Source organism: Tamandua tetradactyla, chromosome 1 (genome assembly GCF_023851605.1).
Source record: "Tamandua tetradactyla isolate mTamTet1 chromosome 1, mTamTet1.pri, whole genome shotgun sequence".
Taxonomy (NCBI): Eukaryota; Metazoa; Chordata; class Mammalia; order Pilosa; family Myrmecophagidae; genus Tamandua; species Tamandua tetradactyla.
In genome coordinates, this window is record NC_135327.1 from 42,339,065 (window position 1) to 42,364,183 (window position 25,119).

Genomic DNA, 25,119 nt, shown 5'->3' on the forward strand with positions numbered 1-25,119 from the left:
TACTCAGGACAGAGAAAACATTGTGGTAAGAATAAAATCAGTGGAACTTAAAGCAAAGATCGTGGACTTCTGTCTGGCCAGTTTTTACTGGCCAGAAGAATGGATTAATTTTTAAATAATGAAGCATGATATTTCAGGTCAAACGAATATTATGATGTGGATGAAGTAGTAAAAGAAATGAAATAAAACTGAAAATCACCCATAAGAGAAGGTAAAGAAACTTTCTGTGGTTCAGTTTCATTATATTTAATTACACATATAATTAGGTGGTTAGTGTTAGTAAGACCCAGAGAAGTCAAAAGTATAAAGTAAAAAGTTTAGCTCTCTTTCTGGACCCTGCCCCAGGCCCACACCTTTCCCCAGGGGAAGTGCTAGTGAGTACTTGTTGATTTATACCTTTGTTTATCTATTTGTATACATATAAATAGATACATCTGAGCTGCTCGGTGACTTGTTTTCACTTAAACAAGTGATGAGTGTGGTTCTCATCACTGCTCTCTCAGCAGATAAGAATCAGGTGGGCATTTATTTACAGATAATACCCCAGCCCCAGTCCAAACCCTGGGACTATGCCAGCACTCACATATAACTCCAGCCTTTTTAATAACTGCTGTACTATTTCTATGAGCAAACATATTTTCTTTAACCAAGTATTCCTCTATCAATCAACATCGAGATTGCAGTGTTTCTTTATTACTATCATGGTTGCAATCAACACCTTTTTGTACATGTCTGGATTTCTGTATGAGTGATAAAGCAGTAGAATTATTGGCTTTAATATTGAACAAGTGTTTCCACTGCTGAATTGCCCTTCCAAAGGCATACCAACTTACAATCTCAACCATCACATACAAGTACCCCTTCTTGCATTTTTGATATACGATTCCACCGATTTTTCAAAATTACCAATGTATTGGGTTAAAAAAAAAACAGACCTCATTGTTTTCACTTGCATTCAATTCCAAAAAAGCCAGAAGAAAACAAACATGGTAAGTGAGGAAAACAGAATAATGATTTTTAAAAAGAACAAAAAGTACTGAATTAAAAAACAGTTGTATTAGAGTTTGATACTGGTGGAACAGGCTGTATTAAATAAACCCTACTAATAACTATAAACCCTAAAAACATATAAAAAGCAACTAGTTGAAGACACAGCAACCAAAAGCAGTCAGAAACTGGAGGGGATATGACCCACAAAAAAAGGAACGAGCGTTGGTTGATAAGATCTGTATTTAACTGGCTTTTCACTGGAGGGTGTTCCCCAACCCACATGGGCACACAGGGAATAGATCAAGAGTGTGGCACTTACCAGACTGTCTGGAAATTGCATGGCAAAATTCTAGAAAAGTGGGAGCAGCAAAGGACAGATGCCCCAAAGCTATATAAAAACTCCTCTTAAAATCTTTGGTTGAATCCTCAACTATGCAAGCATAAGGTGAGACAAGAGGTGCTCAGGTAGATAATCACAGCAGGAAGGCTGAGTGAGCTGCACAGGATTTCAACCTGTGCTTACCACAGGAGAAATCAAGTTTACAGTTTGAGTCAAGTAAATGAGGATTGCTAAACACCCTAGACTTCCAGAAACACAAGAAGTAAATGACACAAAACCCTCAGAACAACTAGATAAAGAATGTCCTAACTTCAAATTACCTATAAATAAAAAAGCAAACACTAAACCAGTGAGCTACCACCCATATTCCCCAAGCAAGCCAAGGGCAGATTTAGGGGGGAAAACTACATGGAAGCGTGGAAGCAAAAAGAGGGATGCTAATGGCAGACATAAAATTGATTTAAATATATACAGATTTCTGATATATATATCAGAAAAAAAAAAATCCTGAAAAAGTATACCAATAGGCCAGAGCACTTACTACAGGGAAGGGACCTAAAAGAGAATGCAGGATGAAAGCAGGGACTGTTGGAAATGTAATGCTCTAGGGGAACAGAGAAAAATAAGGAAGAGGTACCCACTGGAAACAGCAAGGGAAAAAGGAAAAAAGCAAGAGGGGGAAATACAGGATACTATGAAACAAAAAACAAAAACCCAATGGACATACAATCCCTCTTCCTCCCACAATCTAGTGAAGAAACCATACTGTGCTACCCTCACAGAGGAGTTCTTAAACTAGAAAACCTCAAAAGTACTGGGATCTGATGGTTTCATCTAAAGAAATGCAGATGTGCAGTTTTCCTCTACAGAATATCACTATAAAATAAAAAAATGAGAATTCAAACAATTCAGCTAATGAAAACTGCATGCAATATACACAATAGTGACAAAAAACTAACATTCCATGTTGATTTAAATATTCTCAAAAAAGCATATGAAAATATGAGAAATCATCTGATTAAAAATTCAAAACTAAGAACAGAAAGGGACAAAATTCATGAAGAAAAAAATGAGAATTGACAAATTTGGAAAGAAAGAAAAGACAAAATGTATCAGAAATGAAAACAACATTACCAAGGAAGACTAGATTCAAGGGAAAATAAAAGGCATTAAGGAAAACAATTTATGAAAATAAAACTGGGATAAAGAAAAGCTTAAAAAAAGAGAGAAAGGGTAGTTGAAATGGAAAGCAGGGAAAACAGGAATAGTATTCATATAATTGCTGTTCCTGAAGAAGGAAAAACCAAAATAATGCAACAAAATTAATATTTAAAACTCTGATTCAAGAAAACTTTTCAAAATTAGAAGGCCTCAATTTAAATGTAGACAGGCCTACAGGATACCATGGGAAAGCTGACTCATAACCATCAACTCCAAGACACACTCTAGAAAAGCTATTAGACTTTAAAGAGGAACAAAAAAAACAAAACCTAAAGTACTCTAGGCAAAAAGCATCAGACTTCCATCAGACTTTTCAAAACCATCATTCAAAACACAATGGAATCATATTCACAAGAAACTTAAGGAAAGATATTGTGAATCAAAGATTTTATATCAAGCCAAGGGATCCTTCAAGTAATAAGGCTACAGAAAAGGCATGCAAGAGCTTGGGGAATTCTGTAGCCATGAGCTGTTTATGAGGAATTTACCAGAAGATGAATATCATTTAATTATGACACAACAGGGAATACTTTAGCAAAAGGACTGATGGTGAGCATTTAATATACATAATTGTAGACAGATCTAGGACTCAAAGGTGGGCAAGACAATGGAAGAAAAATACATGTTAATGGTATATACTGTATCTCTTGATAAAGTAGAAATGCTGCTAAAGATGCAAGGAGAAGAGAGAGGGGAATAGGAGAGCAGAGAACGTACACCAAATGTGGTATGGGCAATAGGTGGGAACTAAAGGATATCATTACAAATCAGCAAATCAGACAATAAAAGTTAAATAAGAACTCATGAGAGTGTTTAAAAAGCTATAAGAAACCACTAAGGAAAAAAATTATGAACTTTCCTAAAGACCAAAAGGAAATTACAAAATAAAAGCACACACTTTATAAAGGTTTTACTTAGTAAGTTTATTTTTTCAGAAACTTAAGCCTTCCAGATTGTTTCTATGCAGATAAGCCCTGAAACCCAGAAGTACCAGTCTCTCCAAGAACATCAACCAGTTTCATTTCTCTACCCCATATGTTCAACAGCCCTTTCCAGCATGAAGAAATTAAAACGATCATTGCCCAGATATCCCCGAAGATTGAGAGAATGATAGCATAAGAGGAAGTGTAACCGAGAAATTAGGATTTAGTAAATGATTACGACGACTGAATCATATGGATGTTTCTTTTTAGTTCCTAGTGTATTGGAACAGCCAGAAGGAAATACCTGAAACTGATGAACTGTAATCTGGTAGCCTTGATCTTTGGTAATGATTGTATAACTATATAGCTTTTATCTTGTGATCATGTGATTGTAAAAACCTCGTGATGGACACTCCCTTTATCCAGCATATGGGCAGATAAGTACATGAAAACAAATAGGTCAGGAATATGGGGAAAACATACCCCTAAGTAAACTATGGACGATAGTTATGGTACCACTTTAATAACCTTTTCATCAATTGTAACAAATGTAACTACCGTTAAAAAATAATAGAATTACCCAAAAAAGTGTTATCAACTATAACAAATTTTCCACACCAATCCAAGTGTTAGTATATGGGAATCCTGTATTTTATGCATGACTGTTCTGTAAACCCACAACCTCTCTAATAAAATTTATTATTATGTTATTAATAAATAAGATAAAAGCACACAGAGGGGAAAAAACAAAAATATAATAACACAGATACTAATTATAAGAAAACAATACAACAGATTTTAAGCTCACATATCAGTCTTATCAATGAATGTGAATGGACTTAATGCACCTATTAAAAGAAAAGAATTTTCAATTTGGCTCACAAAACCAAGCTATATATATGCAGGAAATAAGAGAGACACTTAAACAAAAATGTCACAAAACAAATGGAAACAATTAAGAAAGCAGATCTAGTGATACAGATACCAAAGTAGAATTCAAATTTAAAAAGTATCAAATAAGACAAAGATCACTCTTTAATACTAAAATCCACAATTCATATTTGCTTTATGAGGTAAAAGTTATAAGAAATGCAGAGAGATAAAGAGAAAGACAGGAATAAGAGTCTTCAACACACCAATTCCAGTCCAAGACAGATCAATGGAGAAAAAAAAAAAGTAAGGAGAGACAGGATCTAAACAACATAATCAGTAAGATAAATTTCATGGATATATACCCAGTTTTACACATACTCCATCATAAGCACTCACGGGACAGCCACAAAAATTAATCACTAATAAAACATTAATAACATCCATAAGCAGAAATCTTACAAATCTCACTATTGGATCACAATGCAATAAAACTGGAAACTATTAATTAAAAAAAACATACAAAACCCTTCTACCTGAAAATAAAGTAACCTTCTGTTTAACAACTCTTGGTGAAAGAAAAAAAAACACAAAATTAAATGATAGAATTTCTAACAACAATGATAAAGGAAATACTACATATGTATGGAATTCGTTTACAGCAGCAAGGTGAGGAAAATCTATAGCCTCAAATACTTTTAAAAATAAGAATGAAAGACTGACAATAATGAATTAAATTTCCAGTTCAAAAGCTCATAAATAAATAACCAAAGTTAACCAAAAGAAAGCACAAGGAAGAAAATAATGAAGATCAAAGCAGAAATTAATGAATAGAAAAAGTAGGTCTAACAGTCAAAATCCTAATTTCTTAAGAACAATTAACAAAATAAACACTAGCTAACAAGGGGAAAAGGGATAGAACAAAATTATTCAAAATAAGAAATGGCAAAGGGGAAAAGTTAACTAAGGAATCATAAAATTTTTAAAATACATATAAGACTATTTTGCAGACTTGGCTGCAAATAAGTTTGCAAATCTAAATGAAATAGTCAGGGAAATACAATTTATCAAAATTGACTTCATTAGGGAAAGAAAGTTTAAACAGGCCAATTTCCATATAATAGAGAAAGTTAACCAAGAACAACCCCACAAAAAAGCACCAGAGATGAGATAGTCACAAGGGAATTCTACCAAACCTTCAAACCAAATAGTCTCAATGCTCCAAATGCCCCAGAGAACTGTAGATGAAGAAAAACTTCCCCATTCTGTTTTTTTAAATGAGAAGTCTTCACACATACAGTCCATACATGGTGTACAATCAGTGGCTCACAACATCATTACATAGTTGTGTATTCATCACCATGATCATTTGCATCACTCCACAATAAGAAATAAAAAAGGAAAAACTCATACATCTATACCCTTTATTCCCCGTCTCATTGACTACCAGTATTTCAATCTACCAAATATTTACCCTTTATTTACTTTACTCCCTATTATTTATTTATTTTTATCTTTTTTTTTTTACAATCTGTCCATTACCTGGATAAAAGGAGCATTAGACACAAGGTTTGCACAATCACACAGTCACACTGCCCATTCTTTTACCCTTTCTTTTTTTTCCCATTCTTTTTTTAAGCAAGTATAACATTGACAACTAAATCTGATAATGACAGTTCAAAAAAATATTATAGACCAAAATCAATTATTACTGAAGCAAAATACCAAATAAAATATTAGTGAAGACACTATCTGTGTCCAGGGCCAAGTGGTAAAGAGACAGAACAACATGAAAAAAAAAAAGGAGATTCACTCCATGCTCTGAGCACTACAGCTCTCTAGTCAGAGAGGAAATGCCTTGCCCCACAAAAAAGGATACTAGTGAAGAGACTTCAACACCAAAATAAGAAAATATTTCACCATGACAAAAAGAATTTGTCCAGGTGATGGTTTAGAGCTATGCACCCCAGAAAAACATGTTCTTACAATTAATCTATCCCTGTGGGTTTTGAATTCTTGTAAATAGAACCTATCGATGAGGTTACATCAGGCCTGAAGGTCAGAGAGAGAGAGGCCAGGAGAGGCTCTCTCCTGTCAGACGACAGAGAAGCCAAGGACAGAGACTCACAGCAGCCAGCCCCAGAATGCCAGTCTTCAGGGAGAAAGTACCCCTGTAATGAAGCCCTGATTTTGGACTTCTCACCTCAAAACCATGAGGTGAGACAATAAATTCCTGTTATTTATGCCAATCCATTGTATAACATTTGCTTTAGCAATGAGGAAACTAAAACACCCAGGAATGCAAGATTGGTTCGTTATTAGGAAATCAGTTACTATATACCACACTAATATATCTAAGGAGAAAAATAATGATTGCTTCCATACATGTTCAAATATTCACAAACAACACTCATTCTTCACTAAAAAATAAAAATTCATTCGAGAAAATAGGACTGATGGATTTTTAAAAATTTCTTTCATGACCTTATACTTCTGAAGAGTACCGGTCAGTTATTTTACATGATATCCCTTATTCAATTTTTTTGCTAGATTACCTCAAAAGTGATACAATGATATGATGGAAATTCCAAGATGGCAGCTTAGTGAGGTGTGGAATTTAGTTCATCCTCCAGAACAGCTAACAAAGAGCCAGGAACAGTATAGAACTGCTGGGGCCATATCAGTGACCAGACACACAGCGTACACCAGTCTGGACAAGCTGGACCAGCTGCAAGCCCACCCAGAACCATGAGTCCCCCAAGCCATGGAGGCTGGCACCCCTTCCCCCAGCAGGCTGGTTCCCAGAGGGCAAAGAGACTTTATTAGCAGTAGGGGCTGAGCTTAACCAAGCTCCAACTGTGAAATTAATTAACAAATTCTGACTACTAAAAATAGGCCCTAGCTCAGCTAAACCTCGAATAAAAGCCAAAGTTACTACTTTTTGCCCCAGTGCAGAGGGTCAGGGCTGATAGAAAACAACAACAACAACAACGGGTTTTTTGGATCAGACAGCACAAAATACTTGAAAGGGTCTGGACCCTAAAAAAAAAAAAGAGGGGGCACATAGGACCTGGAGATACATAGAGCAACGTATCAACTTAAGCTCCTGGTTAACAACCCGAGGAATGGGGGGATCCCGCTCTGAAAAGGATTTTTTTTTGCTGTGTTTCTACTGCTTAACTGCTCTTTGGATAGGACTGCAAGGCTTCTCAGGCTCCAACTGCCCCAGGCAATGGCAGAATTAAGCTTGTCAGAGAGACAAAGAGGCTGGTCAGGTGAAAGGAGGTAATTCCCTAGAGGCTGTGCCTTCCCCAGGAGAGGGATGGGGCCCAGCTCAGGTGGAATCCATCCCTCAAGAAATTCAGACCTCAGGGACTAGAAAACTGAAGGACTTACAGGCAGCCTACAACCTCTCCTCTGTCTCAACCATGCCCAGAGCAGGGAGAATCTGCTGAAGTTAAAGGTACTGCATCACTTTATGCTAGGTAGGACCCGCAGGCAGACAAGTGCCACATACTTGGCAGGACAGGAAAAGCACAGAGTCTAGTGGCTTCACAGTAAAGTAATAACACTAAATGTTAATGGATTGAACTCCCCAATCAAAAGGCATAGACTGGCAGAGTGAATTAAAAAACAGGACTGATCTATACACTGTTTAGAGGAGACACATTTTAGACCCAAGGACAAACACAAGTTGAAAGTGAAAGGTTGGGAAAAGATATTTCATGGAAACAACAATCAGAAAAGAGGAGGAGCAGCTATACTAATATCCAACAAATTAGACCTCAAATGTAAAACAATTGAAAGAAACAAAGAAGGATACTATGAATTAATAAAAGGGACAATTCAACAAGAAGACTAACAATCATAAATGTTTATGTACCGAGCCAGAGTGCTCCAAAATACTTGAGGCAAACACTGAAAAGAGAAATAGACACATCAACCATAAGAGCTGGAGACTTCAATTCCCCACAATCAGCAATGGACAGAACATCTAGACAGAGGATCAATAAAGAAACAGAGAATTTGAATAATACAATAAACAAACTAGACTTAACAGACATTTATAGAACATTACACCCGACAACAGCAGGATACACCTTTTCTCAAATGCTCATGGATCATTCCCAAGGACAGACCATATCATGGGTCACAGAGCAAGTCTCAATAAATTTAAGAAGACTGAAATCATACAAAAGTGATATGATGCCAAAAAGGGCATGATATCAAGGGATTCATGATACTAGTATGTCTCAAGACAGGTGATGCTAATCTCAATCTTGATCACTTGGTTAAGCTGCTGTCTGATGGTTTTCTTATTCTAAAATCACTATTTTTTCCTTTATAATGAATAAATACCCAGGGATAGATGCTTTGAGATTACACAAGCATCCTATTTCTCTAAACTTTGACCCCCTAATTTTAGAATACATTGATGGAACCTGTTTGCAACAGCTACTACAGTGGCATTTGCCAAATAACAATGCTCTATTTCTCTCTTTCCTTCTATATTCATTAATTCTTCTGTAAGCAAAAGCTGTTCCTTCCCTCCCATTTGTGTATTCACTTATTTATTTCTATCAGTACAGAGCCATATCTTATTCTATAGATCATAATACAGTGCTATGACTGTTTATTTTGTTCTCAAATTATTCCACTCCTGCAGGCTGACCCTGTTCCTGCATTAACCAATATATGTGGCAGAAGTGACACTATGCCAGTTCTAGGCTTAAGTCTTAAAAAGGCTAGACAGCTTCCGCTCTTGAGCTTTTGGGAGTTCTGTGACCATGTAAGATGTTCAACTAGCCTACTGGAGACCACCTAGAGAAGCAGAGGCCCTGATACTATACAGAGAATGAGGTCCAACCATAGTTGACCCCAGCTTTCCAGCCAACCCACTAAATGCCACATACGTGAAGCAAATGTATATCCCAACTCAAATGACTGCAGACACAAGCCAACTCTTATAGAGCTTCAGAAGTCCCACCCAGGTGATCCCAGAAAAACCAAAGAATCTTGAGGGACAACTGCATGGTGTTTCTTTGAAGCCACTAAGTTTTGGGGTAGTTGGCTGTACAGCAATCAATAATCAGAACTCTTCCAGAAATACTGTGCCTTCTTTCTCCTCAGCTTTCTGAATGATAGAGGCACCTTCCCTATAATTTAGGTGCCCATTCAGAGTCACGATGATGACTACCTTAACTTCACATCAAAACAACTACCAAGGCTAAGTGATGGGATCTCTAAGACTATCCCAGTTCCTCTCCATCCTCACACTAGCTGGGAGGCTAGGACAATGACATTGGCCTCTTGGAAGGGTCTTGCAGACCATCTCCCACCATCCCAGTCTGTCTCATCTGTTCCTCCCCAAATTAGCTCCATATAATGAGGTGGGGTTATTCATTCATTCAGTAAATATTTATTAAGCTCCTACTGTGTGATAGGCACTATTCTAGACACTGGGGACACAGAAGTGAACTAAGGCATAAACATCTGTCCTCACTGACAGGCAAATCTAGGAAGGAGGATAGGCATATTAAATTAATAAATAAAACACACAGTACATCAAGAAGTGGTAAGGATAAAAAGAAAAATCAGGGGAGAAGAAAAGAAGTGCCAGAGGCAGGGCAGGATTTGGGACTATGAAATAGGGTGACTGGGAATAAAAATTTGAAGGGTATCAGGGAGTGAGCCAAGCAGTTAACTTTGAGAAGAGCCCTGCAGGCAAGAGAATGGCCAGTGCAAATATCCTCATGCAAAAGTCAGCTTGACTTAGTCAAGAAACAGAGAGTTTGCTATGGCTGGTATGGCGTGACTGGGACAGGTGTGGTGAGATCAGGGGCAAGAGTGAATGAGGGAAAGATCATGATCAGTCTTATAAGACAATGGTTTTGACTTTGAGATGAAAAGCCATTGGAGGGCTTTAAGCAGATGCATGCCATGATTTCACTTACATCTTAAAAGCTCCCTCTGGTTGCAATACTGATAAGTATACCTTAGAGGGACAAAGGAAGAAGCAAAAACTGCTCTAAAGCTATAAGTGTCCAAGTATGATGGTCAAGGTGGAAGCATGTGGGCTGGAGATTATTAGACAAGATGTGCTTACTGCAGATGGAGAGTCAGAGCAAGAAAGGAGTCAAAGATGAATTCAAGGTCTTGAGCCTGAGCAATATGAAGGAATTTCTGTGCCTCTGCTTCCTGTCAGCAATGAACTCCTTAAAATAATTATCTATACTGCATTGGGATAGAGTACCTGTAGGGGAGATGATCAAAGTTTGTTGTTGGATATAACATTTGGGATGCCCATTAGACATCCACATGGAAATGTGAAGGAGGCAGTAGGAGCATGGAATCTGGAGTTTAAGGCAGAGGTCTTGGTTAGACTTCAGAGAGATGGAATTTAAAGCCGTGAGAGTGGACGGGATCATTTAGGAGAGAGGAGAACTGGAAAGAGTAGAGGTCAAGAACTGAATCTGGGACTTCCATTGAGGGGTGTCTGGGTGAAGAGGAGGAGGCAGCAAGGGAGCCAGGAGGAGCAGCCTACGAGGTAAGACAAGAATTTTTGAAATATGGAAACTAAGAATAACCAAGTGAAAGGATGTTCTGGGGAGGAAGAAGTATCAACTATGTAAAATGTTGCTGAGAACCTTGGCATTTGGTCACAGGGAGATCATTGGTGCCTTTGACAAGAATACTTTTTGGTAATCAGCTAAAAAAAGCCTGATTAGAATGTTTAAAATACAGTGGAAAGTGGGGCACCGGTAGTTCAGTGGTAGAATTCTCGCATGCCATGCGGGAGACCGGGGTTCAATTCCTAGGCTATGCAATCAAAAAAAAAGTTGCGAACAAAATCCCCTATGAGGTACACATCATATATCTATCTCTGTGTGTGTGTATGTATAGATATAGAAATACATATATGTAGGGAGATACATACAAAAAAATACAATGGAAGGATAGGAATGGAGACTACCAGTACAAGTAATTCTTTCAAGGAGTTTAGCTCTAAAGGGGAACTGAGGCATGGAGCAATAACTGGAGGGGGAATTATGTCACTGTTCTGCTCAAAAAATCTTAAGCGGTTTCCTACTGCCCTCAGATCAAGTCCAGCAGCACTAACTTGACATTGAAGGCCCAGTCCAATAATTACCATCCTCAACTTTCTCTTCCCAGGAAGGCCAGTGAGGATGAGTTATGTCCTCACACTGCATCACCCACTCCAACTGGGTGCCAGGCATCATAGCAGTGACCCAAGAGGAGCAAAAGGGGGTGACTAACCCTTGAAGAACAACCTCACGGTCTAGTAGACAATTGGACAGATACAGCCTGAGAGCCCTAGAGTTCTGATGTTTACAGTGATCTGCTGCTGGCAGGGAGACAGGGGATAATTCTTCTGGGGAAAGCTACCATGGGATCACATATGAGTTCAATTAAACCAGAATTTATACTAATGTAAAAAGGCATGAAGAAATAAAATAGCTTACAATGGAATATATTTCCATGTGGCTATAAAATGGTCTGATGAGGGTGGGTGGGAAAGAGTGAGACTGAAAAGGCAGATTGGAGGAGAAGTTGGAAGCAGAATGATAATCCTAGCTAGCATTTACTGCAGACCCATCATGTACAAAGGGCATTACAGGTATAATCAGTTTTCCCTCCCAACATTCTTATAAGGTAGACATTATAATGACCCCCATCTTACAGAAAAGGAAAGGAAGGTCAGAGAAGTTAAGTAATGTGCTTACAGACACACAGCTAGAAGACAGTGAAGCCAAGATTTGAACCTAGGCATACTGACTGTGGAGTCTGGACAGAAGCAGACTGGGCAATCAGAAAGGACCCTTTCTAGCAGGTGTGAAATGCAAAATAAGTATTCATATCCCAGGAGCCCAACTCAGGAGGTTGAGGGAAAGGAGGGACAGGAAGATGGAACAAGCAGAGACAAAGAGAAGGGGAAGGAACTCAGGGGTTCAACACAGGTGGAACTGAAGGGACGCAACAGCCAATCAAATGGGATGTTAAGTGTGGAAAGAACAAGCAGGCAAGGAAAACTCAGAGGCCCAGCTTGTACCAAGGCTGGAAGTTGCAGTTGTTAACACACATCAGTAAGGACAGAGGAAATGAGAGGAGAGACAAGCAGAGACAGGGGGAACCACCAGGTTGAACTCTAGATACTTCCCTCTCTCCTGCCTCTGACCAAGGCAAGGCTGTTCTGACAAAAAAAAAAAAAAAAAGACATTTTTTTAAAAAGTAAGGAAAATTGAATACAGACTAAGTTTGAAATGACATTAATTAATAATTTTGTTGAGTACAGTAGTGAAATTGTAGTTATGTTAAAACAACGCTTACGTGCTAGAGATGCCTATTGAAGTATTTACAAGTGAAATGATATATCTGGGATATGCTGTAAACTACTCTAGAAGGGAAAAAGGGAAATGAGGGGCAATGAATGAAATATGCAGAATGCTGATAACTGTGGAAGTGGAGTAAGGCATATATTCCAAGTATTTTTCATGAAAAACAAAACTTAAGAAAAGAAAAAAAAAACCCCAGCTAGCTCCTAATTCATCCAAATAAACAAATTGCTTTATCCAATGCACTGTTTCTTCCTTCTGTAAAATGGGGATTTGGATTCCTCACTTGCAGCTGGTTAAGGGAATAAAATATGGCAGTGATTATAAAGCCCAGCACCTGGAACAAAATAATGACTCCACAAAGAGTAGGATTCCTCATTTTTGTTTTCACAGCCCCTGACAAGTCCTGGAAATGAGCAGTCTGAGCAAATGCTGAGAGAAAGAATGCTAGGGCAAGCATGGAGGTGTCTTGAAGGAGAGCACCAGGTCTATACGCTCTGTGAAAACCAACACCTTTAGGACAGGCCTGGCTTCCTGAAGGAAACGATCCGAAGATGCCAAAGATGGGCAAAGGAAACCCACCCATGGTTTGGAATGTAAAAGGTAAGTGGTACCCACCTGCAGCTGGGCTGTCAGGAGCCCAGGAGTCCTACCTTTCCCCAGCAGGCAGTCTTCTCTGGAAAGGCAGGGGCCACAGGAGGCAGAAGAAAAAAAAAATTTACAGAAAAGTCACTGAAAATCCTCAAGTTTCAGAAGGGTAGGGCCTTCTTTTCCTTAAAGGCATCAGGAATGGTTCTGCCACAGAAGAAAAGAACTGTGGGCAGCTTCCAGGGAACAGAGATAGGGTGACAGCTGGGAAGAGAGCTTGCCCTGACCTGCTGCTGACCCTGAGCATGAAGTTGATCCTCCCTGTGCCTCTGGAATCTCAAGGTTTTTTATTAATAAAAGTTAATACTTGTAGAGCATTATTATATACCAGAAACTGTTCCAGCACTGTAGGACCTTTACCTCATTCTATCCTCACAAAAATCCATTGAGGGAGACGCTATCCTCACTTTATAGGCGAGAAAACTGAGGCACACTGAGATCAGTATCTTGTTCATGGTGACAAAGCTATCAAGTGGCAGAGCCTGGATGCAATCTGGCTGAGGCCTGCCATTCTGGCTGTTAAACAGTATGGAAAGTGATGGAAATCTCCATGGGCTATGGAGATTTACAATGTATCCACTTTGAGATGAATCACATGGGCCAGGAGGTGAATGAGTGTTGAACTTGGAGGAGGGGCCTATGACGTTCACTCTACTTCTGGATGTTTGGAATTTCTTCATAATATAGTTAAAATGAGAAACTGAGAATTCCATAGCCTGGCCATACCAGAGATGTGGGAATCCGGGATTTTGTGGTCAACGATGGTTCACTGGGCCTTTGGAAACCTTGCCCTACCTTCCCCAATGCCCGACCCAAAGGACAACCAAGCAACCTACTCCCAGTCGAACAAGGGTTTGTTTGGCCAGACCAGTCAGCCCCTTGTGCCATCCCAGCAAACCTTAGATGTGTTTGGGCCCGAAGTAAGACGGCAGGTCCCCGCAAACCCTCAGGACACAGAGTCTCACGGTCGCACCCCACAACCTGAGGGAGTATGGGGTTCCAAGAGGTCTACTTACCCAACCCCTCAACTCCAAAACCCAGGGACTTTTGGCACGAGCGCCCTCCCCATCTCCCCAATAACGCGTTTTCAACCCAGGCCAAACCCACCTCCATGCACAAAAAACCCTAAAGCGAAAGGCCCGCTCCCACCGTCGGAGAGCTTCACCGCTGGGTGTCACCCCACTCTCCAGGAGATGCGTGCCCACACCCCCAAAATAAGACCCCCGGGAAAGGACGGCCTGAGCCACTCCAGCGCATCCTCTCCACCCCCAGAGCCATCCACACTGTCCCTAGTCTCGGCCCCTAGTCCAGCCTTTCAGAGCATTCCTTCCCGCTCAGGGAAGGGCACGGCTGCGGCCAGAGTCCCGCGGGAGTCTCACTCACCAGCGCCACCAAAGAACAAGGGATTGCTCCGGCCACCAGCTGGGGATCTGATCCAGCAGGGCGCGGGACTACACTACCCACTGTCCTCAGCGCGACGCCGGCACGAAGCCAGCCCTGAGCTGACTCCTGGCGGCAACCATGGACATCCACATAAGACGTTTCTGGGTAACGAGATCCAATCACATGACCATGTCCTCTGTAGTACCAGGTCTCCCCCTCTTTTTTCTTAAAACCACGCCTATAGAACATAATGAGGATCGGAGTGAACTTCCCCTCCGGCCGTAGCCCAGTCTCTAACGCTTCTACCTCAAAGACCACACTCCCCATAGGCCTCTGCGGCAATTTCCGCATCCGGCGCCTGCTCCTCCCTCGACGCGTGAAGATGACGTATGGGGAGAGGCTCTGTTAGGCTTCTTGCATTGGTCTTTCGCATGGGTGGCGTTTTGGCGGTTCTCACCCAGCTGGTTCCCGCTGTGGTAGCCTGTGGTTTCTTGAGCTCCGTCTTCAGGACTGGAAAAGTAGGGCCTGCATGCCGTAGGCGCTTCAGCCCACGTGCCCTGTAAGCTCCATTTAAATTTATTCCTTCTAGCTTCCTATATTCTGGAGTAGCTAGAAGGAAAAAGTCTGAGATGATGGTATGGTAGCCCATGACAAACTGTGGGCTCTGACCTGTAACTACTTGTTGAAGAGTGCTTTGAAAACTATTGCCTTTTTTTCTTCCTTTGCTTTGTAGATATGTTCTATTATACAATTTAAAAAGTGAAAAAACCAACAAAAAACCCAACTCCATTTAAGCCCACGGAGAGCAGGCTGGGTAAGCAGAGCAGTCTTCCTGAGGTCTCACATCCTATAGGAGGTAGACCCTGATCACAGGCTATGTATGCCCTCCACCCCAGCACCCCCTCGCCCTGTTTGGAAGCCCTGAGACTTTTCCTCACTGGAATTCAGAGTTAGGGGCGCGCTCTTGTCAGTTTCCTGGGGGGACAGGAGCTTAAATCTCAGGCCAGAGCTTGGGACTGAACCTGCCATAGACCTGGCTTTTTGGGCCCTGGTTGACTTTTCCTGAAATTCCTAGGTTGGAGGATGGATCCATTCCCTTCTCTTATTCATTTACTTCTTTTACCCTCCGAGACGGATGATGAAACAATGAGGCCACCTTATTTTCAGTGGGATTATTCCAGCCCTGGTCCTGGAGAAGTAGCTTCTTGTACTTCATTATCTTCCCAATTCATATCCTTGACATTGTCATTTACCAAGAAGTTAGCCATCAACACATGTGGAAGAATCTGGCGTTTATGTTTTAAGTGTTCAGTGATGATTGCTGTAGGTGAAGGCTGTGGATGACTGAGCTCTTGGAGGCCTGTAGATAGAGACCAGGAAGACTTCCAGAATGAGGGGCTACCTGCCCTGCCCTGAGGGAGTTGACAAGATGAAAAGTTGGCAGAGGATATGCTAGTGGGAAGAGGGTGAGAAGAGTCTCAGGCTCTGGACCACTGGGCAGTCTGCCCTGGTCATAATGAGGGAGGTTTTCAGTGGCCAGTAGTCTTATATCAGGCTAATCTTCCAAGTATATAAGCTACCTTTCTATGAATGTAGGTGAAAATGCCATCTAGCTGTCCACATATGTTTTGTTTGGCCAGCCTTATGTTTTATATTTGAACAAGTACTTAACATTTAATGATTGGGCGTTTCCACTTAGAAATCTGGATTGCCTACTTTCTAAAAACACTTGTCCTTGCCCCTTTCTCCATCTCCCCTTCTGCTCCTGTTGCTTGCCACTCCATGTGACCACACACTTCATCTGGAATACATTTCCTAATCCTGCTTTCTGGCCTCTTCCAAATCGTGTACATCTTTCCAGACCAAATTTCCAGCTCTCTCTCTTGAAACTTTCTCTGATCTCCCTCTCTCCATTATTTGGTTACTTCTCGAGAGTCCTTTGACCGAGTGATTGACACCTTGTTCATCTTGGGAATCTTTAAAAAAACTGCAGTGCCTTAACCCCACCTCAAGAGATTTTGAGTTTGGCCCTTGTATCCATTACTCATTTAAAAAGCTGCTTTCACCCTAAGGAGAGAAAGTGGCATGTGCTAATGAAAGGAGAGAGGTTATGTTTTGGAAGTTGAAAGTCAAATTGTTGGTTAGTTGTTACTAATTATTGAATGATATATCTGTGTAGGTCATTAGATCCAGTGCTTCTCAAACTTGAATCTGACACACATCATCTGGGATCTTGTGAAAATACAAATTCTATATCAATACATTTGGGGAAGAGCTGAGCATGAACATTCCTAACAAACTTCCAGGTAAAACTGACATTGCTTGCACACAGATCACACTTTGGGTAGCAAGGACTTATAGGGGCTCAGATTCTTAAATCTAATACAATCTCCCAATTCCTAAAATTCAGAAGGCCTATAATTCCTTACTTTTTAAAAATTTTTTATTAATTAAAAAAAATTACAAGAAAGAAACACAAACATTCCCAATATAATTCCTTACTTTCTATTTTCATGTGTGTATTTAAAGCTCTTCAAGGTTAAAAGCTGTTTGCTTGTAAATCCTCTAATAACCAGACTAGGACTGAGACAAATGATGCTGGTTGGATAGAGATCAGGGTTAATGCTCTTGGAATCCAAGCACAAGGGTTATAGTCAAAAGCAGGATCTAGAAATCTTACCTACATCCCCCAGGACAGGCCTTTTAGCACCTCATTTTGAACCATGGGCAAGGCTGATACCAGAGTAGGCATGGCTATCATTGCATAGCAGGTTTTCATGGCATTCAGGGATGTGACTGCGGATTTCACTCAGGAGCAGTAGAGTTTGTGGAGTCCTACTCAGAAGAACCTGTACAAGAATGTGATACTGGGGAAGGATGGCTTTTCTTATGACTTAAAACCTGACCCACTGATTATCTTAAACCTCTCATGAAGGAAAGGGGTATGGTGCAGCTGACGGGGTGAGCTGACTTTTGCCTTAGCATTGGACTTGAAAGCAAAGAGATACTTTTCTCTGTTTCCCCCGGGAAGGTCTAATATTTTTTGGTACAATTGAGAATAGGTAGATATATTGTGTTTATATGTACTACATTTCCCCCCAGAATGGGATTCTAGTCCTAGGTAATCTTGCGTCCTACAGGAGAGATCTTCAGCCATCCAACAAGAAGTAGAATCATTGTGCTGTCTTGCTGATCCGAGGTTCCCTTTCCTTACTCATCCCTCTTTCTGCTTGTATTAGTTAGGGGTCTCTAGAGAAACAGAATCAACATGGAACACTCACAAATATAAAATTTATAAAAGTGTCTCACGTGACCATGGGAATGCAGAGTCCAAAATCTGCAGGGCAGGCTGTGCAGCCAATGATTCTGATGGAGGGTCTGGACAAACAGGAGAGGCTCACCAGCCGAAACAGGAAGAGAGCCTGTCTCTTCTGAATCCTCTTTAAAAGGCTTTCAGTGATTAGACTGAGCATGACTCATTGGAGAAGACACTCCCCTTGGCTGATTACAAATGGAATCAGCTGTGGATGCAGCTGTTGTGATCATGATTTAATTCTATGACATGCCCTCATTGCAACAGACAGGCCAGCACTGACCAACCAGACAAATAGGTACCACCACTTGGCCAAATTGACATATGAACCTGACCATAACAGTCCACCCCTTGTCAACTTGGCAGCTATATATATCACCTTAAACCATACCTAATTTCTAAATAAAAAATATTAAAACACACATTTTTTCTTTCACCTAACAATACTCAACTGTCCTGCAAATAACTGGAAACACATTAACTCTCTCCAGAATAAGGTGCAAATCCTTGGGTAATATTCATTCTTAAACTTGATATCTTACAACTTAAATAGTAAACAAGAGCAAAACAGCATCACGGTCCTCGTTTCTGTAACTGATCACATGGTTGTGATGTTCATATTTATCACTACCTTCTTCCACTACCCATTCCATGTTCCTTTTACCCTTAGCAAGCACTTCAGCAGGCCGTAGTTCTTTGCCTGGTAGGGTGACCCAAACCTTCATTCCTGAAGTTTCAGACCCATTGGTAGTCCTGCCTGGTTTGGGCTGTTGCAGTTTTCCATTGATTTTAATCACAGGGCATGGTAATACTAAAAGATGCCTTAGGGGATCTCCTATATTCCAAGAAAACTCTTCCTTACCTCCATTGTGTAGTTGCAGTCCTATTTCCCCTGATAGTCAGGGTCAGTCACCGCAGACAATAATGTAATCCTCTTCTTGGCTTGTTGATCCAGGGGCATGAGTAGCCCAAAGTGACCAGGTGGCAGTCTTAGATTCCAGTTCAATGGAATCATTGTTGTTTCTCCTGGTGGAAGCACTCCCCCTTTTGGAACTAAAACCCATAGACCAGCAGAACTCAGGGTCGCAGGGACAGGAAGCAAAAATTTTCCTAGTGGATCACTAGGGGTAATAGTGAGGGGTGCCACTCCCATTTCCACCCCTTTCGTTCCTGGACCCATGGATCCTGGCTATGGGAGAAACAGTACCATACAGTGGACACTGATTCAGAGCATATACAGCTTCCTGGTATTATACAGCCCTTCAAGGTATTGCCACCTAGATGGCAACATAATTGAGTTTTCGAAAGGCCATTCCACCATTCTATCAATCCAGTTGCTTCTGGATGATGGGGAACATGGCAAGACCTGAGAATTCCATAAGCATGTGCCCATTCCTGCACTTCACTTGCTGTGAAGTGTGTTCCTTCATCAGAAGCAATGCTGTGTGGAATACCATGACGATGGATAAGGCATTCTGTTAGCCCACGGATGGTAGTTTTGGCAGAAGCATTGAGTGCAGGGAAAGCAAACCCATATCCAGAGTATGTGTCTCTTCCAGTTAGAACAAATCACTGCCCCTTCCATGAAGGGAGTGGTCCAATGTAATCAACCTGCCACCATGTAGCTGGCTGGTCACCTCAGGGAATGGTACCATATCGGGGGCTGAGTGTGGGTCTCTGCTGCTGGCAGATTGGGCACTCAGCAGTGGCTATAGCCAAGTCAGCCTTGATCAGTGGAAGTCCATGTTGCTGAGTGCATGCATAACCTCCATCCCTACCACCATGACCACTTTGCTCATGAGCCCATTGGGCAGTGACAGGAGTTGCTGGGGAAAGAGGTTGACTGGTATCCACAGAACGGGTCATCTTATCCACTTGATTATTAAAACCTTCCTCTGCTGAAGTCACCCTCTGTTGCGCATGAACAAATATGTTCATGTTTTTAGCCCACTCAGTAAGGTCTATCCACGTACTTCTTCCCCAGATCTCTTTGTCACCAATTTTCCAATTATGGTCTTTCCAATTCCCTGACCATCCAACCAAACCATTAGCAACATCCCATGAGTCAGTATACAAATGCACCTCTGGCGAGTTTTCCTTCCAAGCAAAATGAACAACCAGGAGCACTGCTCGAACTTTTGCCTGCTGGGAGGATTTCCCTTCACCATGTCCTTCAAGGACACCCCAGAAAGGGGTTGTAGTGCTGCAGCTGTCCACTTTCGGGTGGTACCTGCATATCATGCTGAACTATCTGTAAACCAGGCCCGAGTTTTCTCTTCCTCAGTCAATTCACTGTAAGGAATTCCCCAAGAGGCCATAGCTCTGGTCTGGGAAAGAGAAGGTAATGTGGCAGGAGTGGAGACCAGAACTTTTTGGATTTGTGACCCCTGTGTTCCTTCCAATTTCTCCCTATGGAAATGAAAACCTGTATCCTGTGACTGTCCTCCTTTGCATATTGGCTCCAGATAACTTGTTTTGAGATTCATAGGTCCATAGCCAGAAGAGAATTTTTTGCACCTTAATATTGTTTAAGCTGATGTGTGTAGTTGCCAAGTTGACAAGGGGTAGACATGTGGTAGTTAGATTCAGTTGCCAACTTGGCCAGGCGAAGGTACCAAGTTCTGTTGCTGTGGACATGAGCCAATGGTACATGAACTTCATCTGTTGCTCATTATGTCTGCAGTTGGCTAAGAGGCCTGCCTGCTGCAGTGAATGATGTTTGACTTAATTGGCTGGTGCTTAAATGAGAGAGCTCAACATAGCACAGCTCAAGCAGCTCAGCATACCTCATCTCAGCACTCGCAGCTCAGCCCAGGCCTTTGGAGATGCAGAAAGAAATCACCCCGGGGAAAGTTGTTGGAACCCAGAGGCCTGGAGAGAAGTCCAGCAGAGATCACCCTGTGCCTTCCCACATAAGAAAGAGCCTCAGTTGAAAGTTAACTGCCGTTCCTCTGAAGAACCAATGAAATAAATCCCCTTTTATTAAAAGCTAGTCCATCTCTGGTGTGTTGCATTCTGGCAGCTAGCAAGCTAGAATGCTGCTGCTGAGAATTCTCTCTCCAAAGACCCTTTACACCACACACTGGGCTTCCATAGCCAGTTTAACTTGAGTTCCAAAATGCTACCTTGAGCCCATGACCTACAGTCACCTCATCTTCTTTCCCTATGAGCAGGATTTCTGTTTCCATCCAAAACTTATCACCCAGCTGGAGCAGGTGAAAGACACTGTCTAAAAGGAAGATGACTTTTGCTGGGTTCCTTGTCCAGGAGAGTGGGCAGCTCAGCAGACAGGACACATAGTGGTCAGCAGGTAGGAAGGACGAGGCATCCTTGTGTTGCTGGGGTGGATGCTGTTCTCCTAGGCTGCCATTTAGACTGCCAGGCTCTGACTCTCTTTTAAGACCTTCACCTTCACCCCAGTGAGGGGTTTCTGGTATCCCTTATCCCCTTCCAATGACAAACTATCCTTCCTCTCACTGAGCTTGACATCTCTAGCTCACACAATCTTTCTCCATTCATGTGCTTTTATCTGTCTTCCTCATCTTAAATGAATGCCAACCCTGCATGCCCAAGGATGCCCAAGAAATTGTGTGCTGAGTTTCCAAGAGAGCCAGTAAATACCTTTTCTTTGTCCCACTTGCATTCTGAGTCAACAGGTTTGTCTTGGGACATCTGGTCCCAATTGACTGGCTGTGTGATCATGGTGAATTTACTTGCCCTCTTGGAGGCTAGTAAAAGTCATGGCTTTTAGCATATGAAACATAGAAGAGTGGAACTTCACCAAGGGGATCTGGGGAGGCGACAGGAAGCCCTGCTTTCTTGACATACCCTGCGGACACCTCCAGACACTTCCTCAGGACCTTAGGACTGTGAGGAACCAAGATTTTGGTGATGATGGTTGTGGGGTGGTGGGGATCTAATATTCACAAATCATCAATCCTAAGCTGCTGAGAGTCTGATTTTCTAATGTCCATTCTTTTAAAATTTAATTGGAAATGTTTTCAGGATGCAAGTCTTTCATAATATATATATAGAGAGAGAATATTTTCTCCCATTCTGTGGCTTGCCTTTTCATTTTCTTAATGGTATCTGTTGAAGAGTAGATGTGTATATTATTGATGAAGTCCAATTTACAGACCTTTATTTTGTGAGTAATGCTTTCTTTTTGTCCTGAAAAAAAATTTAACCTATTCCAGGGTTGCAGAGATTGTCTTCTATGTTGTCTTCTAAAATTTTTATTGTCTTAACTTTTTATATTTAAGTTTATAATCCATCTTAAATTATTGTTTATGGTGTGAGGTTGATGTTGAGGTCCTTTTTTTTTTTTTCTCTCCACACAGATATCCAATTCTAATACTATTTGTTTAAAAAGACTTTCTTTTCATCATTAAATTATTTTGGCTGCTTTGTTGAAAATCAAGTGCTTGTAAATGTTTCACTTTCTTTATGGACTTACTATTCTGTTCCACTGATCTATGTGTTTATCTCTACACCTATACCATGTATCTTGATTATTGAAGCTTTATAGTAAGTCTTAGAATCTGGTAGTTTAAATCTCTCAATTATACTATTCTTTTTCAAGATCATATTGGCCATTCTAACTCTATTTTAAAATCAGCTTATCAATTTCTATAAAACTGTCTATGGGAATATTGATTTGGATTGTTTTATCTGTAGATAAAATTGGAGAAATTTGATATAACAATAGTGAGTCCTTCACATCATGTTCCTGATATGTTTCTTTATTTAGACTTTCTTTAACCTGTTTCAGCAATATTTTTAGGTTTTCAGTATACAGGGCTTGCACATTGTCTGTTAAAGTTTTTCCTAAGTATTATATGTTTCTAATGCTGTTATAAGTGGTAGTTTTCAGTTTCACTTCTCAATTGTTCCTTTTTCATATATCGAAACAGCAATTGTGTAATGGCTTTGCATCCAACAGTTTTGCTAATTTAACTTATTTTAAACTCTTTGGTAGATTTCTCGAGTATTTCTGCAGAAGTAATCATGTAGTTTGTGAATAAAAACAGTTTTTTTTTTCATTTTTATGCCCTTTGCTTTTTTTTTCTTGCCTTATTGCACAAACTAGAACTTCTAGTACAATACTGAATAGGAGTGGTGAGAGTAAACATCCTTTGCTTTCCTCCAATTTTAAGGGGGAAATGTCTACTATTTCACCATTAAGTAAAATGTTCATTGGAAGTTTTTAAAATGTCTGGTACTAAATGGAGAAAGTTCCTTTTTTTAAGTCCTAATTCATTAAGAATTTTTAAATTTTTATCATGAATGTGCTTATCATTGTCAAATGCTTTTTGTTTATTGAAAAAAATTGTGATTTTCTCCTTTATTCTGTTAATTGTTGAATTACATTGATTGATTTTTCAAATGTGGAACCAATCTTGCATTCCACGGATAAAGCCATTTAGTCATCATGTATTAGCCTTTTCACTTATTATTGTATTCAATTTGCTAATATTTTGTTAAGGATTTTTGAGTTTATATACATTGGGGATATTGGTCTGCAATTTTCCTTTCCTTAAATGTCCTTATCAGGTTTTGGTATCAGGAATAGACTGTTCTCAAGTATTTAGGCAGCATTCTCTTCTCTGTTATTTTCTGAGTTTATGTAACATAAGCATTATTTCCTACTTAAATGTTTGATAGAACTCACTGGTGAAATCATTTAGGCTTGGAGCAAATTTGTGCAATTGTTTTTTATTAATTCAATTCTTTTAATAATTGTAGTGTTATTCAAATTTTCTCTTTTTACTTGAGTCAGTTTTGGTCCTTTGTGTTTTACAAAGAATTTTTCCATTTCATCAAAGTTAGCAAATGTACAGACACACCTCATTTTATTTCACTTCACTTTATTGTGCTTTGCAGATACTGCGTTTTTGCAGATTGTATGTTTTTGGGCAACCCTGTGTTGAGCAGGTCTACTGATGGCATTTTCCCAACTGTGTGTGCTCACTTTGCGTCTCTGTGTCACCTTTTAATCAAGGCATGTACATTCTTTTTTTTAGACATAATGCTATTGCACACTTGATAGACTACTGTGTAGCATAAACATAACTTTAATATGCACTGGAAAAGAAATATTCGTGTGACTCATTTTATTGCAACATTTGCTTTATTGCAGTGCTCTGGAACCAAACCTGCAATATCTCTGAAGTATGCCTGTATTTATGTAAAGTTGTTCATAATATTCTCTATTATTATGGTAATACTCTAGTATCTATACTAACATTTCTCATTGATTCCTGCTATTGGTAATGTGTATTTTCCTTCCTTTTTTCATTTATATTACTTGGGGCTTATCAATTTTATTAAATCTTTCAAATAACCAACTTTTAGCATTGTTATATTTTAAATTTCCATTGTGGTATATTATTTAACCTATGAGTTATTTAGAAATGTGTTAATATCCAGATATTTGGGAATTTCTGATTTAATCTTTATTTGTTCAGAGAACATACTGGGTAAGATTTCAACCTTTTGAAATTTATTTGATGACCCAGAATATGGTCTATATTAATTAACAAAGTATGTGCATTTTAAACAAGAGTGTGTATTCTGCATTTGTTGACTGTAGCATTCTATAAATATTCAAGTAGATCACATAGGTTGATAGTGTTGTTAAGATCTTCTAGATCCTTAATAATTTCTTGTCCACTCATTCTAGTAAATACTAAGGTTAGGGTTTTAATATCTCCAACTATGATTGAGGGTGTGTCTCTCCCTTTAGTTTTACCAGTTTTGCTCCATGTATTTTGAAGCTCTTGTATAATAGGTAAGTATACATTTAGTTCTCATATGTTCATATTTACCTTTTTTATCATTATGAAATTTTCCTCATTATCTCCAGTATACTCCTTGTCTTAAAATTTATTTTTCAATATTTGACCTAGCAGCTTATTTTCTTAGGATTAGTGTTTACATGCATATCTTATTCTACTTTTTCACTTTTGAATTATCTGTCTCTGTTTTCAGTGTCTCTTATAAACATCATATAATTGATCTTGTTTTTTTTATCCTTTGTGATTAACTCTGCCTTTTATTTAGAATGTATAGTTGATT

The 25,119-nt window shown here is 39.9% G+C and overlaps 1 protein-coding gene across 5 annotated transcripts in view; it reads right to left on the reverse strand.

Moving 5' to 3' along the window:
* Positions 1 to 15,046, reverse strand: part of ZNF133 (zinc finger protein 133) — a 29,279-nt gene extending 14,233 nt beyond the window's left edge. For 2 of the 5 annotated variants that reach the window (XM_077114909.1, XM_077114911.1), the window contains exon 1: positions 14,730 to 15,046. The gene's annotated coding sequence lies outside the window, so the exon portion shown is untranslated. The other 3 variants (XM_077114908.1, XM_077114910.1, XM_077114907.1) reach the window with 2 other exon arrangements.
* Positions 15,047 to 25,119: the final 10,073 nt, after the last annotated feature.